Here is a 19995-nt window from a genome sequence, read left to right on the forward strand (position 1 = left end):
ACCCATCAAACAGCCCCAAACCCACCCCTTCATGGTTTTTCTGGCGAGCTTTAAAAAAAAAATCGGAAGAATGAAACTGCCCAAAGGTCGGAAACAGCAGCAGCAGCAACATAGTGAAACTGACCTGACACTGACAGACTAGCTTTATTTTTAAAAATCAGTACTCAGCCTGAATGCTCCGATTTTTTTTAAAGTCAGTTTTTCAAGTCTGCAGCTCTGCCTCTGGCTGCTCAGGCTGGAGATTAATAAGGAACTCTGTTTAGAGTAAGGAGCCCTGGCACCCCCCCACCCCCCCACTCCACACCCTCCCCAATCCCCAGCCCTGTGCCCCAGTGCTTGGCACTGTCTGCACCCCCCCCTCTCCCGGGCCTGATTTGTTAGTTGTGGGATCGCTCAGTTCTGTCTATTGCATGCTGCTTCTGTTGTTTGACATGCAAGTAATCCTGTGTCACCAAGTTGAAACCCCATTTTTAGATATGCCTACTCCTGGCAATCTCTTCGGCATTTATTAAACCAGGGTATTAACCCTTAGCTTGGTGATGATGGTAGAGTGAGTGATATGCTGGGGCATGAGGTTGTTACAGATTGTGGTTGAATACAGTTGTGCTGCTGCTGATGGCCCACAAGGTCACATGGATGATAAGTTTTGAGCGCTAGATTTGTTTGAATTCTATCCCATTTAGCACAGTGATAGTGTCACACAATGTGATGGAGGGTATCCTCAATGTGAAGATGGGACTTAGTCCCTACAAGAACTCTGTGGCAGTCAGTCCTACCAATACTGTCATGGATAAATGCATCTGTGTCAGGTACATTAGTGAAGACTAGTTCAAGAAGGTTTTTCCCTCTTCTTGATTCCCTCACCACCCACCACAGGTCCAGTCTTGTAGTTATGTCCTTCAGGACTCGGCCAGCATTTTCAGTAGTGGTGCTACTGAGCCACTCTTGTTGATGAACGTTGAAGTTCCCCACCCAGAGTACATCATGTGCCCTTGCCACTCTCAATGCAGCTTCCAGTTGTTGTTCAACATGGAGGAGTACTGCTTCATCACTTGACGTGTGTGGGGCCGAGGGGTGGAGCATACATAGCAATCAGCAGGAAGGTTCCTTGCCTAAGTTTGACCTGATGCCATGAGACTTCCCAGATGTTGAGAGTGCGATATTGTAGATAGTTGGCTGCATTTTACATCCCCCTGCTGGTGTGTTTCTACTGGGGGGACACCTAAAATAGGGTGGGTGCCCACTCCATATCATTTCCATCTATCCCCGAGCTCAGCCCCATAATCTGGAGGATGGGCAGGTGCTGAAATCAGCAGCCCACCCGCCCTATTCAAGTAGGTAATCAAGGGTCAATTAGGCTTGTTACCAAGCCAATTGACCCTAATAATACACTGCTCATGCCATGAAATATTTGGCATGGGCAGCTGGGCAGGAGCAGGCAGTCTGATTTTTCATCTATCTTTTTCAAAGGGTGGGAAGGAAGTGTGGTTTGATCTTTGGGGAGGTGGGATTTGCAGATTGGGGTGCAGCCCCCACCCCCCACCCCCCGAAGATCAAACCCTCCTTCTTAACCTGCTCCAGCCTCAAACTAAAACCTCCCTGACCATCCAAAACCCTCCCTGCCCAAGACCCTGCATGGATTTTTGGGCCTTCTTATTTCTCTTCTTGCAGTACTGGCAGCAACCACTAACTTCCTCCCCAGTAAGATGCGAAAGTCCCTAACTGGCCTTGTTAAGCCCACCCGCCGCAGCATGTTATGGCTGCGGGGCAGGCCGGTGTGGGGTGTGGCAGCTCCCCACCAACTTTACTTCCTGGCAAGCCATCCGTGCCCCTGTAAAATCCAACCCCCGCACCCCCACCCCCCTCCCCCACTGCCCAGTGTCTCGATGTATGTTCCATTTCGCTTACACACTCTGTATGAGAATTTCAGAGAGCATCTGTTCACTCCAGTCGAGGAACTGTTGATCTTTATAGAAGCAAAATGCTGCAGATGCTGGAAATTCAAAATAAGAGCAGAAAGTGCTGAAAATACAAAGCAGGTCTGGCAGCATCTGTGAAGAAAGAAACAGAGTTAATGTTTCAAGTTGAATATGACTCTTCTTTGGAACTATTGATTTTTACCTGGATAGTCAGTATGGCTGACGTTGGTATAAAGATGGCATTTCTGTTTTGAAGAAACTTCAAAGATAGCATCCAGACCCTGGTGCACACCAGGGTGTGATCTGTATCACTGTCAGCGCTGTTGAGAATATTGTTCAGAGTTCACATCTGGTGATGATTAAATCCAGCCGATGCAAATGTCCTGATCTTGGTTTTCTCTAGGACATCTTGTGGCATGATTTATGCTGAAAGAACGTGTTAGCTAACTTTCAGCTCTTAGTCCCTGCTGAAATGGCAGGGCCAATACTGAATGGTGAAGGAGCGGGTTTTGTCATGTGAGTGGCTGAGAAAGTCAGCAGCAGAAGTGTGGTCCCTCCAGTCTGGACATATTGCATCAAGCTGATTCAGGCCCTCAGAAGGACGAGAAAGGAGAGTGGCGTAATACTTTCAGGTGCTACAGCCCACTCTCTGACTTTCCAACCATTCCCTGCATAACTCTCCTGAGAACAACACACCTTACAGTTGCACTCATTCCTCTCTCTCCAGGCACCCCTCATCCCCATTTGAACAGCCAATACTCACACTCACCCTCATCTTTGTGCCTCATAGTCACCATCCGCAAATGTTATCCTTCCCTTTTAGCCACACAAGCCATTTCTATCACTCATAACTCTCTGATCTCATTCCTTGCTAGAGAAAGAGAACAGAGGCTTGGGGAGAGGCAGAGACCCAGCAAATGTTAGGGGGTAGGTGGGGGGGCCGGCATGTGATGGTGTGATATCTTGATGACCACTGGCAATAAGGGCTGACCTGGTCCATTTGGAAGGGTGTCTTGTTCCAGAAGGCTGCAGATGTCAGCAATCACCTCCATTGAAAACCTGAGCCACCCGAGACAGATGGTCACACGTGTTCAGAAAGTTAACCCTCTGCCTGTAGACTCTGTGCTCTTTGTTGGGGATCTCATCTCCTTTGGGTTGATCTTTGTATTCATCCCCTCTGCCGTGTGGAGTAGAGTATGCCTGAAGAGCATGCTGCTGGTGCAGGTTACTGCTATTGTTGTTATTGTTGGTGTTGGTGCTCCCCTTGTTTTTCATCAGGCGTAGAAAGTAGGCATAAGCTGCTCCAATGCCACTGGCAGTAGGGAAATACAACTGAATGTGAGAGAACTGCAAGAAAGGTGAAGTGATCCTCAAGAAGTTGGCAATCAGCTGTCAAGCACTGAAAGCATTCTCTATGAATAGCAACCTCTCACCTTGTCATGTTTGAAACTCTTCACTTGCATTGCTCAAAGTTTTCTCAGTCTAAGTTTCATTGAAGTTCCCCACAGTCCATTCGCCTCAGACACCCTAGCAAGTTGTTGAATGCTTGGTAAACAAGTCCATTGGCTGCTAAAGCTAGAATGCAGGATTAAAAAGACAGTTAATTGCCTGTTTGCATAACCTTCCCAACAACTCCAAAGTACTGCTGAAAACAAAGACAAGCTGTTAAAGCTTTTCATCTTGCACTCATCAGGACAGTTCGCTAGAATACCAAATGTAAAGGGAACAAAAGTTTATACCGCATGAGAAGAGAATGCTGATTAGTTGGCAAGTAGACTCTGGTTGGTAGAGGCATTGCCATGGAGAATGCACTAGGGGAAAGTTAACTGCCAAGCTTTTGTTCAAATTCAAACCAGGCAGGTCGACTCTGATTGGTCAAGGCATTGTTATGGGGAATGAAACAGAGAATGGCTGCCCCCAAGCTTTTTTTTAGTTGAAAAAGCCACAATGCATGGGCATGCTCCTTTGGAGGCAACGCCTTCTACCAGTTAGAATCCACTTGCCAACCATTTCAGCACTGTTATGAAATCCATTAATTCTGTGTATTATGTAAGTTAACAGTCTGTAGAGATTTAACATTTACATCTTGGATGTTCTAATGCTTGTTACATTTGTTCCTGCCTAGTAACAAGGGTGGGATCCCCTTGAAGTGTTTTATTGTGTAGTGTGGTGTGTTCGACCACAGTTTGTCTGTTAATTCACATGTACCTCATACTTACCCAGAATATTTGAGTATAGGATGTTCTAAATTGTCTTATCTTTCTGAACTTGTGTAATAAAGTTTAATTTGTTTGTTCAAAACCCATGGAATTTTGTGTCTTTATTCACTTAGTAAGTGTCTTGAATCGCAAACTTTATCTACTTTAAACAAAATGTAATTGGTCCCTAACCGGATCTCCCCCCACGACTTGGGGTCTGACTAAGATCATTACAGCATGCTCTTCTCATGCAGTATAAATTGTTATTGCTTTTGCCATTGCTATTCTTGTGAACTGTCCTGATGAACGCAAGACAAAAATCTTTGACAGCATGTCTCTTTTTTCAGCAATACTTAAGTTCGGCATTACCAAACAACAACTCCAAATGGTGAAGCTCATCCTCAAACCTACATGGATGATACCAGGGAGAAAACAGAATGATCTCTGGATTCCAACTCAATGCTATTTTTAGGGGATTTAACTCCTCACATACACCTCCCCTTGCCTATGAAAAGTATGTGAAGTAATTCATTTTGGTAGGAAGAATATGGAGAGATAATATAAAATAAAGGGTACAACTCAAAAGGAGGTGCAGGAGCAGAGGTACCTGGGTGTATATATGCATAAATCATTGAAGGTGGCAGGACAGATTGAGAGAGCAGTTAATAAAGCATACAGTATCCTAGGCTTTATTAATAGGGGCACAGTGTACAAGAACAAGAAGGTTATGTTGAATTTGTATAAGTCACTAGTTTGGCCTCAGCTAGAGTATTGCATTGGACGCCGCACTTTAGGAAAGATGTGAAGGCATTAGAGAAAGTGCAGAAAAGATTCACAAGAATGGTTCCTGGGCTGAGAAACTTCAGTTATGAAGATAGATTGGAAAAGTTAGGACTGTTTTCCTTAGAGAAAAGAAGGTTGGGAGGAGATTTGATAGAGGTATTCAAAATCATGAGGGGACTGGACAGAGTAGATAGGGAGAAATTGTTTCAACTCATGAAAGGATCAAGAATGAGGGCACAGATCTAAAGTAATTAATAAAAGAAGCAAAAATGATATGAGGAGAAACCTTTTTACTCAGTGAATGGTTAGGGATTGGAATGCACTACCCGAGAAAGAGGTGGAGGCAGGTTCAATTGGTGCATTCAAAAGGGAAGTAGACTGTTCTCTGAAAAGGAAGAATTTGCAGGGTTATGGGCAGACAGCGGGGGAATGATACTAGGTGTGTTGCTCATTCAGAGAGCCAGTGCAGACATGATGGGCCAAGTGGCCTCCTTCTGCGCCGTAACAACTCTGTGATTCGGTGAATTCCTAAGCCAAGCATTTCTCTTTGACATTATTTGCAAGTCATTGTTATGACCGATGCAGTTGACAAAGCAGAGTTATTTTAAAATCCCAGAGGGAAATTTTAAAAATCTGTCATAACCTATAATTTTAAGTGTTATACTTGAGGTGCAACTCTAAATTCAGGAATCAGACCACCAGTTCTCGAGGCTTTACATTAAATTAAATGAAACATTTTATTAATTTACACAAGTTAAAATATACATACACATGGCTTCAAATTACTACTATCATAACTTTTAACAAATTCCCAAACTAATGTCCATTAAGGCAACAACAACCCACAGACTTAACCAAACACCAGGCAAGGCATTTTCACCGTACAAATTCAAAATTAAGTCCTTTTCACTTTAGTGCCTGTGAAGCCTGTTAGAGGCTTGCAGCTGCCTTTCGATCTCACATTGCTCCTGCTCTGCACACCCAAAATGGTTGTGTTGTTACACCTACCACTGCTCACTGAATGTTAATTCTCATTGTATCAACAACCTCTGAACTAAATCTCTCTAACAATAAAACCCCTTTCATAGTACCAATTTTATTAGTAATATAAACATATTGCTTGGTAGCTGCTAGATAGGTGTCTGTTTTCACCCTACTTCTTGAATGCTCTATTCAAAAAATGCAAATGCATGCTATCTCTCTTACATATCAAAACTAGTGCACATCAAAGCACCCAGACTAGCTGGCTTTAATCCAATTAAGACACACCCACAGACTAAACCTCTATTTTAAAAGAAAAATATTTTCCAAAATATTAGATACATAAATAGCTTCATGACAGTCATCTCCTGTCCTGTTTATCCTTTCGAAGTCTGGCAGCTTTGGTTGGAACTTTTCTAATTCAATTTTGTAATTTTAATGCAAGGTGCAAATCATATAATGCAGGAGTAAATTTTCACATTTCCCACTAATTGCTATTTAGCAAGAATTTAACAAAAAAAGTGTTTAGTCACTGACCTTCTCCGTATATATGTTCCAAGGAGATTAAGCCCTATGCTGGTAGCACAAATTCATAAGTCATATTTTCTCCCACTGCCTGTTAAACAAGGTCATTTCTTCTTCAGAACCGAGTCTATTATGTAGCAATTGACTTCTTGATTAGCTGAAAATGAAATAGTTGGTTATAAATTATGATTAGTTTATATTTTCCTCAATAGTTAAGTGTCCCATAATCCTTGAAGAAGATTCTTTACAGTTAAGCTGAGAAGAACTGCATATCATGACAGTTTGAGGAAGGCAAGTCACTGCAAGTAGAGTCAAATAGTCAGTTGAAGAAAAGTTAGCTAATGGTTCTCAATTTCAAATAAGAAGCATTCAGGTCTGCACTGGTTAAGTTAATGAACTGACCGGCATCCCCCTAAATTATTCCTGATGGTACTGGCAAGGAGATAATGTAATGTTTGAATGAGTTTACAAATCAGCACTTTGACTAATATTGAAAGCCATCATAAAAAGTGTTAATACTTTGCCAGCTAGCTCTGCACCATGCACCTAGCCAGGGGTATAGGTCTTTCATCAAAAGTGAAAAGAAATGCAAGTCACATCAGTCAGCAAAAGCTCTCCAACTGTCTAAACCAACTGCTGGGTAATTTGAAGAAGTAGCAATGGTAGTGACTAGCAACAGCTGAGGAGATCATTAAGTATTTACTGTCAACTTTACAAACTATTTGCACAAGATCACATCACACTGAGCATATACATTGACCAATTTCAAAGAAATGGAGGGAAAAACTGTAAAATCATGAGGAAATAAGGATAATAATATCTGGTCACTCCTACATTACAAAACTAACCACAATTCAATCGACATTGAGATGTCTTGGGATCATGAAAGGCACTATGTAAATTCAAGTCTCTGTTCCTTACAATTCAGGGGGTGGAATCATCCCAGATTTGCACTAAGTGGTGAGGAAAATGATGTTTTACCCACCGGCCCAATGGCGGCTTCTCACGCCGTATCATCCCAAACCCGCCACATTAATTATGCATTCCGGGGAATAAGGTCGTTTTGGTGGTGGGCGGGCTCTCATTTGCCCACCACGCCATCACCTTGCTGCTCCATCATGCTGGGCGCCATATTTAAAGTGCAGACTCATGCACACCTCTCAGTCCTTCCCGCCCAGGACTGGCACACGGAAGACATGATGGGTCTGAAAGGCAAAAAGACTGCAGCCCCCTGGTTTAGTGACTCATCCCTTGAGCACCTTTTGGACGCCATAGAGGCCCACTTTGATGTCCTCTACCCCTGCTCTAGCCACAGGAGGGGCAGCGGCATCACAAATCCAGCTTGGGGGGGCAGGGGCAGCAGTGGTCAGTGCCAATGTCCTGCAAAGGAGGACAGCCACCCAGTGCAGAAAGAGGATCGATGATCTCTTCCGTTCTGCCAGGGTAAGTCACTCTTAACATCATTCTCAACAAACACACTCACAAACCCATCACACATCCACAGGGCTCTCACTCACTGTCAGTTCAAGGGACATCACCATTCAGCCATTCAGTCTCTCACACACACCTTCATTGTCCTCATCCCATCAATTGGACTAATCACCACCCACACATGCCAGGCATACTTATCATCTGGCCTGGCAGGTGTCCTGCTTACACTCTCTCCATCTCTGTTCATGCAAGACAGGCTGGCGCACAACAACAGGGAGAGGTCGCATACTGGTGGAGGAATGCCTGACATCAAGGTCCTCATGGACTTTGAAAACAGAGCCATCCAGCTGGCTGGTGATTACTGAGACCGGTCCTGTGCTGATGGTGATTTGGCGGTGCTCTGCCAAGTAAGGGTTCAGCAGTGCAACATCCATCAGACAACCATGTGTGTTGAGCGATGTGTCCTGTTTCACAGGCCACTGCCATTCATTAATTATCTCTATTTGCTTTCAAAGGCACATCAGGGAAACAGCCAAGAGAGCCCATGACCCAGGGTCTTCAATCAAGCCCCGAGATAAGCTCAGAAAAGGAACCTACTGAAACCCTCCATGAAGACCCGTCACAGCACTCACCCACACCCTCCACCAGCGCAGAAAGACACATCTCGGTGGGACCTAGCTTTAGAGTAGTCTCAGGATCACAGTCTGGTGAGCATATTGCACTTTCTGATCCACAGCAGACAGTGCAGGTCCCTGGCACTCGGAGGACTGCTGGAGGCCAGAGATTTGCTATGTCCTGGTCACATGATAAGCCTCCGAACTGGGTCATGTCACAGTTGCTGGATGTGAACACATTGGAGAAAGTGCAGAAAGAGGTTTACAAGAATGGTTTCAGGGATGAAACTTCAGCTATGAGGATAGATTGGAGAGGTTAGGAAACGTTCTCCTTGGAGAGAAGAAGGCTGAGAGGAGATTTGATAGTGATGTTGAAAATCATGAGGGGGCTGGACAGAGTAGATAGGGAGAAGCTGTTCCCACTCATAAAAGGGTCAAGAGCGAAAGATTTAAGTCAGATTCAAAGTGACTTGCAAAAGAAGCAAGTGTGACGTGAGAAAAAACTTTTTCACACGAGTGGTTCAGGTCTGGAATGCACTGCCTGGAAGTGTGGTGGAGGCAGGTTTAATCGAAGCATTCAAGAGGACATTAGATGATTATTTGAATAGAAACAATATGCAAGGGTATGGGGAAAAGGCAGGGCAATGTCAATAGGTCATAATGCTCATTTGGAGAGCTAGAGCAGACATGATGGGCTGAATGGCCTCTTTCTGTGCCATTAAGATTCTGTGATTCTGAGCTGCAGAGGCAAGCTTGGGAACATCAGGAAAGGATGCTGCTGCACTCCTCAGATTGCAGGGCATGATGGAGGAGCCCGTCCGCTTTCAGGCAGAGCTGATAGCGCCGGCGTGCCAATGCAGCGAGGTCAATACTGGTAGGATGGTGACCGCCATGGAGACCTTGGTCCAGGACATCGTTCCTGCACTGCTACGTGGGCTGAACTCCATTGCCGACGCCATAGTTAGCATCCAACAGCTACATCTTCTCCTCATGGAGTCAGCCAGGTGTTCTTAGGCACCTATAGGGAGGACGATCAGCAGATGCACACCCCAGGACCATCCACCCAGGTGACTCCGGAAGCATGCGGCCCATCCGAATCCCATCTTCCTGTGACTTCAGCAGCTCCAGCTCCACAAATCGAGGAGGGTCACGCTGTCACACAGCAGGACCCCAAAAGCAGGCCGGGGCCCTCCAGGTCTCAGCCCTCCAGAGGACACCTGCCAAGGTAATCACAGACAGTCGGTAGCAGCCAGCAAGCTGCCTCCACCTCCGCTGTGTATGTCTGGGGAGCACCAAGACTTGGTGGCATGGTTAGGAAAATTAAGAAGATGTAATTCTTTTGGCAGGGGTGTTAATCATTTGAACATAATGTTCACTATTGTAAATAAACGCCCAAGAATGTCTCCCTGCCTATGGTTCCTTGTTCTGATGAGCAGTGTTTGTGTCACTCAGATGTGAAGCCTTTCTGCACAAGATAAAGGCAGGTGTCTCAGTCCAGGGTCTCTTCCCTGTGCTTTGTGCAGCCTTCAGACACAAGAGATGGCCTGGCCTCACAGTCCCTGGATATATCAGTGATGCCTGCCCCTAGGTGTTTGTCATTCCTGCCAGAATGTCGTCGGCAAGCAATATAGAGTTCCATCATTCTCTCTGTGTGCTCTCAGCACCTTTAAGGCGGGGTTGGACCCCATCTCTTCAGCATCTGTGACCAGTGACGCTGTGCTCCTGAAGGGGTCAGGTGCTGAAGGTGGACACAGGACCAGATGTTTTTAAAGTTTCATGGCTGCATCTCCATGGCATGACCCTGATCACAGAGCACAAGGAAGGTGCTTTCGGACAGACAGAAGTCAGAAATTCTCAGAGGCTATTTGAAGATCTATGAAGTGTCCTTACTGCATGTTGTCATCATCCTCCTGCAATCGAGCGACTATTAGGGCCTGCACTGCATCTCCATGACAGGATTCTTCTCACAGAGGGTATGTGCGCTCCCATAAGTCAGACTGGAGTCAAGCATTCATAGATGCAATGTGATGATTTCTAGTGTCTCCTCACTGCATGTCATCATCATCCTAAACAAATCTAGCAGCTACGTGGGCCTCCCAAGCACACCTGCCTCGTCTGACAATGCTAGGGCCTTATTGCCGTGATCATCACCTTCGAGGACCTCCTCATCACCGTCGATGTCCTCCTCATCAGAGGTGACATCCAGCTCATCCATCTCCTCCTCAGCCAGCTCCTCTTCCCCTTGCAGTGCCAGGTTGTAAAGGGTGCAACAGGCGATGATGATGCATGGAACCGTCTGTGGACTATATTGCAGGGCTCCACCAAACTAGTCCAGGCACCACAACCTCATTTTCAGCATCCCAATGGTTTGCTCCACCAAGTTGCGAGTTGCAACATGAGCTTCGTTATAACTTCATTCTGCTGCTGTCTGAGGCCACCACACGGGTGTCATCAGCCACGTCCTCTGCAGGTAGTCTTTGTCCCCTAGGAACCAACCCTGCAGCCTCCGTGGACCCTGGAAGATGTCAGGGATCTGTGACCCACTGAGAATGAAGTAGTCATGGACAGTCCCTGGAAACTGTGCGCAGACCTGAAGGAATGCGTTTGTGGTGGTCTCACACCAGCTGGACATTCAGCGGATAGAATCCCTTGCGGTTGAAATAGTTGACCCCGTGTTGTGACGGAGATCTGAGCACCGCGTGAGTGCAGTAGATCACACCCTGCACCTGTGGGAAACCTGAGATCTGAGCAAATCCAATCACTCTTGCATCCTGGCTCTCTTGCTCCCGGGTGAAATGCACTAAGTTGTGTACACTCGCAAAGGTGGTGCCCATGACCTCATGGATGCATTTGTGGGTGGAGGCTTGTGAAATCCCACAGAGGTCACCTGTGGAGCCCTGAAAGGAGCCACTGGCGTAAAAATTGAACACCATGGACACTTTCATAGTCACTGGCAGTGGATGCCCTCCATGTCCCCATGCAACAAATGCTATAGTAGCTGGCAGATGTGACCAACTTGTTCCCTAGACAGGTGCAGTCTGTTGGTCATCTGCAGGAATGAAAGGCGGTGTCTATAAACCCTGGTTCTAGCTAGGTGCTGTCCAATGATGGCTCGCTGTGATTCTTCAGCGGCGTGTGTAGGAGCCACAGCCGCCCCTTCTTCTTGAGGGTGCAGCTCCTCCCTCTGCACAGCCAGGCAGCTTGGTCACTCTCTTCTCTGTTATCTTTTCTCTCTGTATGCCATGAAGCATATAGCTAGTTCACCAGGCTCCATGATCCTGATATACTCCTCCTGCAGGCTGAAAGAGAGAGATGTGTGGGTTAGATTGGGTGTTCTAAGAACCTCTCTTGATTAAGTCTGAAGGCCCCTTAACGCATTCCAGGGAATGCTGGCCACCACTTGGAAGGCCAGAAATTAGTGCACTGCATGGCTGCCTGAAACTCCACCCACCTCCGCCACACTCCTGTGAGCGATTGGCGGCAGCTTTGCCCATTGGACTGCATGCTGTGCTCTCAGCTCAGGTGCAGGCATTCTCCCAACCCACATTGCACTGTTAGCTTGAACCATGAGGGAGACTGGTTGAAACCTGTAGCTGTGAGCGCCTCCACCAGTGACTGCTCCATTGCCAGCTTTCGCAAGGAGATTGTACAGTGTGCCCATTGGTCCAACTGTCCTGCAGTCTGCTAAAATGCTCATTAGTTTGCAATCTGTGCCCAAGGGGTGAAAAGCTCTGCAGCACTTGTTGGCACTTGAATGCCTCTGCATTGCTTGAGTGGGCCGATAAGCTAGAGGCCCAACTCCACACATGTCATTGTGGCTGCATCTGAACTGTCTCAACTGCAGAGGAATGGTCACTTTATACAGGTTTCCCTAATGCATGGCTGCTTCCCACCCCCCCACCCCGCTCTTGCTTGTGCACGACCTTCACTCGCAGGGCAGCTCTTGCGTTCCCCCCCACCAACATGCCTCAACCGCAGGAAAGCCCTTGCCCCCACCCCTGCCCCCACACGTCTCAACGTTGAAGTCCAACAGGCGACCTGGGCAAGTGCTGCATAGCATTACTGTGCATTTACCTCCGAGTTCCCCTCAAAGTGCAGCCCGCCAAGTGCACGCCTTATATATGCTGCTGTGAAACATGTCGGAGTGCAATCGTGCCGATGTGGACAGACAATTCAGCGAGGGAGGGGATGATTCTGGTGGGCTGGCCTTTTAATGATATGTAGATGTATTAGAATGAAGTTCCCAATGTCCGATGTCAGGAAACACGGCCCGCCATCGACGGGCTGAGCGGATGATTGAAAACTGGTTTCACGACATCGTGAAACCGATTTCTGGCCTTTTCACCATATTGTCCGCTCATGCCACCGAACACGCCCAACGCCAGCATGGAAAATTCCACCGAGGGTCAGCACTGCCGCTGTTGGATATTAAAATAGCACACACCTCAGTACATCATGCTCAAAAATACAGTTTCATCAAAAGTTTTAACTAAATTTTAGAATCTTCCCAATATTACAAGGGTTAGTATTAGGATGAGTTCCAAATATATATATTTTTCTTCAGCTCTTTGAGTGTACAGCTCTTCAGCCCAGAGTATGGATTGCAGACAACGAACCATTATAATATATAGTTAAGATCTAACTGGAATTGACTACCAAAATGTAGCCTGCTCATGCTGCAGATTCTATTTCGTAACGTAAGTTTCTTTGAGTCCTTGATCACAAACTTAATATTTCCGTAAGTACTACATCATGCATACATATTGAGGTGGTATTGTAGATGAAAATGCAACATGATAGTAACTATAATATAAAGGAAATGTACTGCTTTGTATATATTACAAATACAAAACCCTCACTGGGAAACACATGCAGTAATCCAACTTCAAGATTAAAATGACAATTCAAATCTGAATCGTAGTACCTTTTTTAAAGTTATTAATAAATGCTGCTTGTTTCTTTTCTAAAACTTCTTCTAGTTCAACTGGCATGATAGTTCCCAAAGGTGGACTGTGAGTCTTGTGCTTTCAAATCTTATCCTTCACTCACTGCTCCTTACCCTGGTATTAATCTGGCTGGTATTTATCCTATTAAGCAGTTACATGATTACTTTATATGGCAGTTAATATTATTGCCCTGTGTACCAGTAATAATTTACATTCATGTGGGATTTGAACAATGTTTCTTCTCACCCAGGAAAACATTAAGTACTGAACAATTCACTCAAGCAAAAACTGCTAATAGAAATTATTTGTATTATTCTGTACAGAAGCAATAATATAGATAGGTGTCATACAGAAGTGATTGATTGCAATATATATGAACCTGAATTACAGATTAGAAACACACAGTGTTGTTCTTATGCTTCTGCCATACTCCAGAAATGATCCAATTCCTTATCATCTCAGTCCCATCACACGCATATCCTGCGTAATCTGGGAACTCCAGGGTGCGTCTCACATCCTTGACAACCATATGAAAGGGTCATTAGCTGGAGTAACTCAAGCTCTGGGCTTTGGAGCTTCAGCAGCAACTGGTCACTGTGGTGTATATGTGAGGCTAAGAGCTACTGGGATAGCATGTTTGGTCATTCCACAGCTTAAGGGTGTGCAGGCAGAGAGAGGATGGATGATGGCCAGGCAGTAAAGAAGACTAGGTGGGTAGTGCAGAAGTTCCTTGAATGCCTCTCACTTTCTAAACGGTGATTGGTTCCGAATATTCATGAGGGCGATAGTCCCTCTGGGGAGTGCGGCCAGAGCCATGTCCACAGCATCACAGAGGGTTTAGTTGTGTAGTGGGGAGGCGGAAGATTGGGAAAGCAGCTGTGAAACGGTATTGTATAGTTAGGGGAGCAGACAGGCATTTCTGCAGCCGTTGAAGTGATTCCAGGATGGTCTCTTGCCTCTCTGATGCCAGAGTCCAGGATGTGACTGAGTAGCTGCAGAACATTCAGAGGGGAACACTGAACAGCCAGTGTGTGGTCCATATCAGTACAAATGACATGTGTAGAAAAAAGGATGAGGCCATGAAGACAGACTTTAGGGAGCTAGGAAATAAACTAGCAAGCAGTAATCTCTGGATTACTCCTAGCCTAAATGCTAATGAGTATAGAATTTGAGTTTAGTACAGATGATTGCATGGCTGGAGAAATGATGCAGGATGGAAGGCTTTAGATTCCTGTGACATTGGGGCTAGTTCGAGAAGAGATAGGGCCTCCACATGGTAGAAGGGTTGCACCTCAACAAGCTTGTGACCAACATCCTCAGGGGCAGTTTACTAGAGCTGTGTGGGAGGGTTTAAATTAATATGGCATTAGAAATGAGAAACAAAGTGCACCGAGGACTGGGAAAGGCAGATAGTACTGGAGTAAAAAATAGTATGGTAAGAAGCAGAGTCAGACTGAAAGAAAATGCAATAAGGTCCAAGTTAGATTTACAGTGCATATATGTAAACTATGATTTGTAGCAAATATGGTTGGTGAGCTGCAGATGCAGATAGCCATGTGGGCATATGATAATGATCATCAGGTGTGCTCGGCTTGAAGGCCGGTTCTCCATGGCCTGAATTTTTCAGTCGGTAGGCGGGTTCGGCAGGAGCGGACGGGGGTGGTCGCGGAACCAACTGTCACCCGCGGTCATCTCCGTGCTGCCATTTTACGTGGGTGAGCCAATTAAGGCCTGTCCAGCATAAGACGCGAGCGGTAATGCTCAGTGCTTCCTGTGCAGGCGGGCAGAGGAGGGAGATTTGGGACCAGTGCTTTTTTGCGCATGCGCACGGAACTGCCTCAGGGAGATTGAAGCGCTTCTCGAAAAAATAAATAAATGGGTTAAAAATTTATTTAAACATGTCCCCTCATGTGACTGTGTCACATAAGATGGCACATGTTTTTATAATTCAGAAATTTAAAAAATTTAATTAATAAAAGCTTTAGGAAACCTGATTCCACTTGTGGATGAGGTTTCCTAAAAAACGTAAAGGCAGCTTTGCCTTTTCACCTGCCCGCCAACCGTAAGGTTGGTCGGGCAGCGTAAACAATTACATTAATTAATTTGTTAATGACCTATCAGTTATCGGCGGGCGCGCAGCTGACTCTGGTGCGCGCCCGCCAAACAAAACATCGCAATGACATCGGGACACGTGCTTGACGTCATCGCACATCATTTTACGTGCTGCATGTCGGGTCCACCCCCGCACGGCAACTGAAAAATTCAGGCCCATGTCACTCTGCCCTGTGCCAGTCTTTTTCATTTTCCAATAGCTTCCTTCAATTTTCAAGGCATCCAGTATTGATATTCTCTTTCTTCTTCTCCCTCTTTGTCCTTGACATCTTCACTGTATAATATCTCTTACTAGTCCATTTCCTCTTAAGATGTGCCCTGTCTAGTCTCTCTGCCTTTTCCTAATTACATTCAGTAAATTTCTTTGTTCATTCACTCTCCTCAGCACTTCATCATTTGTTACTGTTTCTGACCAGCTGATCCTTTCCATTCTCTTCCAAACCCACATTTCAAAGCTATAGCTATAGCAAGGTGAATTACCCTTTCCATAATGTCCAAGTCTCACATCCATACATAACACACTCCAAATCAAACAAGTTGCTTTTTGAGTTGTTTATTCAGCTTTCTAGTTAACGACTGTCTCTTCTTATTAAATACAGCCTTTCCCATACCAATTTATTTGTGCATCCTCCATCTACAGATATTATGATGCCTAGATACTTGAGTTCTTGCACCTGTTCTAGTTCTTTTCTTTCTATGAATATATGAATATTTTTGATGATTTTGAGATAGGTGTTGCTTTAGTTTAGCTGATGTTCACTTTCATTCCAAAGTTCATGCCTGATACAACTAAACTATCTACTAGTTCTTGTAATCCTCTGAGCTTGCTACAAATGCATTTGATGGGTGTCATTGGATTAAGCTCTTGGCAGTACTAAAAGACATTGGAATAGACTGGAGAGATAGGTGACCCAAGAAATCTGTACGTGCGACAATCAGCAACAGTGAGAGTTGGAATTGGAATTGGAAGAGGAGTTATATAAAGTTCATCATCAGTCCTATTCAATATCTATGCAGAAGTAATGCTTCAAAAAGTGTTTGAAGACACCGAAGATTGCACGGTTGGGGTGGGGCGGGTGGGGGGCAGGGGGAGGGCAATGATAAAATCAATTGGAATTGCAGATGACAGCACTTGTAGCGAGCACAGAAGAAGGGAATATGATGTTGTGATAATGGAGACATGACTCAAAAAAAGGAAGCATTGGGCACTAAATATTCCAGAATGCAAATACTCAAGAAAGATAGGGAAGGAAAGAAAGGAGGAAGATGGCAGTATTAATTAAGGAGCATATTACAGTGCTATAGAGAGGATGTCCTAGACAGGCTGAGGACAGAATCTATTTGGTTAGAATTAAGAAACTAGATGCGTTTATATGGCTGGTTGTTTTCTACAGGTCAGTACTGGGAAAGATATAGATGAGGAAGAGCTACAGACTAATGAGAATTGTTGTGATCCCCACACAAAAGCTGTAAACCAAAATAATCAAATTTACTGAATGACACCTAAATGAAGATATTATCAATGAGATTTCACTTTTGTAACTTTTACATTAACAGAATCAGAACCAGTGAAATTAAAAATGAATTGACAGGCAAATGATACTTCAAACAAAAAAGTTAAATTTCATTTTAAATAGTTGATACAACAAAGATAGGTCTCACACAACCCTTTAGCACGTATGTTATTACGTAGCTACAACGTTCCATAATATGCAGTTCTTTATTTACACAAGGTAGGTCAGGAGTCCTACCTAACAACAGCTTTTACCTTTGAGTTTCATGGGTATGATTATCATCAACAAGGCATACTTTTATAAACCCTCTCTCCTTTGGGTCACAACAGTTTTGTTAGTGTAGCTTTTCAGAATTCCTTTTCAACTGACCAACCAATAATATCCCGATTCTAAGTTTGGCCACTTCTGGTAAAACAGCCGGCTCTTTAGGGTCTCTGAGCTATTCATGCAGCTTTCCAGATTTTAAAACTTTTTAGCCCACTTACACAATGCTTCCAAGAGCTCCTGCATTTGTGTGCTAATCACATTCTGCCTCTAGCTCTCCTTTGTGTCTCCCAGCCACACAGCTATTATATGCCAACTTCCTTGCTGCTGGTACTGCTTCCAGATCAAGGGTTGCCACTCTCATTATCCAAGAAAATTACAATTGATCCCTTTACAATCGAAGCAAACTCTTAAAAGTCCTTTTCCAACATTCTTAAAAACAATTACAGATTCCACAAATATTTTAAAGAAATTGCAAACTTTCCTTAATGAGCTGCTTCCAAGTCAAAGTTCATCACATACTGGGAGATTTTAATTATCCTAATATAGGTTGGGATAGTATTAGTGTTAATGTCAGAGAGAGAGAGTGGTGAGTTTCTGAAGTATATTCAGGAGCATTTTCTTGTTTAGTACATTTCCAATCAACAAGGAGAGAGGCATTGCTCAATCTTGTTCTGGCCAATGAGGCGGGTAGAAGAACATTTAGGGAACAGTGAACATAGTATGATAAGGTTTAGATTATCTATCGAAAAGGACAAGGGGAAATCTGAAGTTAAAATACTTAATTGGAAGAGGGTCAATTTCAGTGAGTAGGGGCAGACATGTCCCAGGTAAATTAGAATAAAAGATTAACAGGCAAAACTGTAACAGAACAATGCGCTGACTTTAAAGATGTTCAGATACAATTGTGGTACATTCACATGAGGGAGTAAGGTATGGCAAACAAATCCTGAATTCCTGGATGATGAAAGGGATAATAAAGTGAAGTATAAAAGGGTGCATATGACAGATATCAGGTTGATAATATAAGAGAAGTGAAAAGGAAATAAGAGAGGCAAAGAGAGAATATGGCAAGAGTCTGGCAGTTAGCATAAAAAGGAATCTAAAAATCTTCCATCGGTTTATAAATAGTAAAAGGATAGTGAAAGGAGAGGTAGGGCTAATTTGGTATCAAAAGGAGGATCTATTTACAGAGACAGAGGTCATGGCTGAGCTGCTAAATGAGAACTTTACAACTGTCTTTACCAAGGGAGAAGATGATGTCATAGAGAAAGAGGAGGTAATTGAGATAATAGATGTGCTAAAAATTGATATCTTGTTCAAAAAAGGGGTGTAGGGATAAACCTGGAAATTACAGGACAGCCAGTTTAACATATGTAGTGGGAAAGCTTTTAGCTGTGATAATTCAGGCCAAAATCAACAGTCACTTGGACAAGTGTAGATTAATTACAGAAAGCCAGCACAGACTTGTTAAAGGCCAATTGTGTTCAATCAACTTTGAGCTTTTTGATGGGGTAACAGAGAGGATACTGCAGTTGATGTGCTATATCAGAATTCCAAAAGATGTTTCATGACATGCCACAAATTAGGCTTACCAGCAAAATTGAAACCCATGGAGTAAAAGGGACAGCATGAATATGAAGTTCAGCGAGTGACAGGAAAGAGAGAAGTAGCGAACGGCAGTTTTTCGGACTGGAGTAATGAATATAGTGGGATTCCCCAAGGTTCAGGTAGTAGTAGGACCACTGCTTTTCTAGTAATAGAGGGCACAATTTCAAAATTTGTAGATGACAGAAAACTTGAAAGTGTTCCAAATTGTGAAGAAGACTGTGATAGACTTTAAAAAGGCAGCATTTAATGGGGCCCTTGGGAGTGGATTGGGAGGCTGGTTGGTGAGGGGGTGGCCAGAGACTCAAGAGAAAAGATGGGAACGGAGTGTCATGGAATTCTCAGCGATGGAGAAAATGGGAGATGGCCTTCCCAGCCAGAGGCCAATCTTCCTGCTTCCATTGGTATTCTACCAGCAGCACAAGTGCTTGGTCTCCAGGTGGAGAGACCATGCAGTAAAATCGAGGGACCATCCTGCGGGCTCAGGTAGGGGTGGGGTAGTGGTGGCCCTCCTGAGCAGGCACCCTGTGGCCCACAGAGGACTGTTCCAGGCAACAAGGACTGCCCCACAGAAACACATCCTCTACCTTCACCGACCACAACCCCTCACCGGAGTCTGCCTCACTGGCCCCAGTGACCCTGACCACCCCAACCTTGGCCCCAGGACAGTGATAATGCTGCTGCTCTGGACCATGTGCAATCCCAGCAGTGGCCTGCTGAGACTGTAGATCTGCCAGGCCTCTGACTGGTCAGTAGCTCTTGGAGGTGCAATATCTGTTTTGTTTTTTGTTTCAATGATGCACACAGGCTTTCAACATTGCAGCTGAGCTAACTTTATTGATATTACATTTTCCTAACATAAAAACATATCTGCAGTAACTGAATTCTATCAAAACAGACTCCAACATGTGCTATCTGACCTTCAACTCCCAGGTCAGGTGACCTCATATCTAGTACAGAGTACCATATAGTATCTAATACTGGAGTTCACTACCACAATCAACTATTATCATGACGTTTCCCTTTTCTTTATATAAAAAACAAACTTTTACACAACTCAAGTACACAAAGTCTCTTATCTACTCTTTATCTCTCTGTTT

The sequence above is a fragment of the Cetorhinus maximus genome, chromosome 3 (genome assembly GCF_964194155.1).
Source record: "Cetorhinus maximus chromosome 3, sCetMax3.hap1.1, whole genome shotgun sequence".
Classification (NCBI taxonomy): Eukaryota; Metazoa; Chordata; class Chondrichthyes; order Lamniformes; family Cetorhinidae; genus Cetorhinus; species Cetorhinus maximus.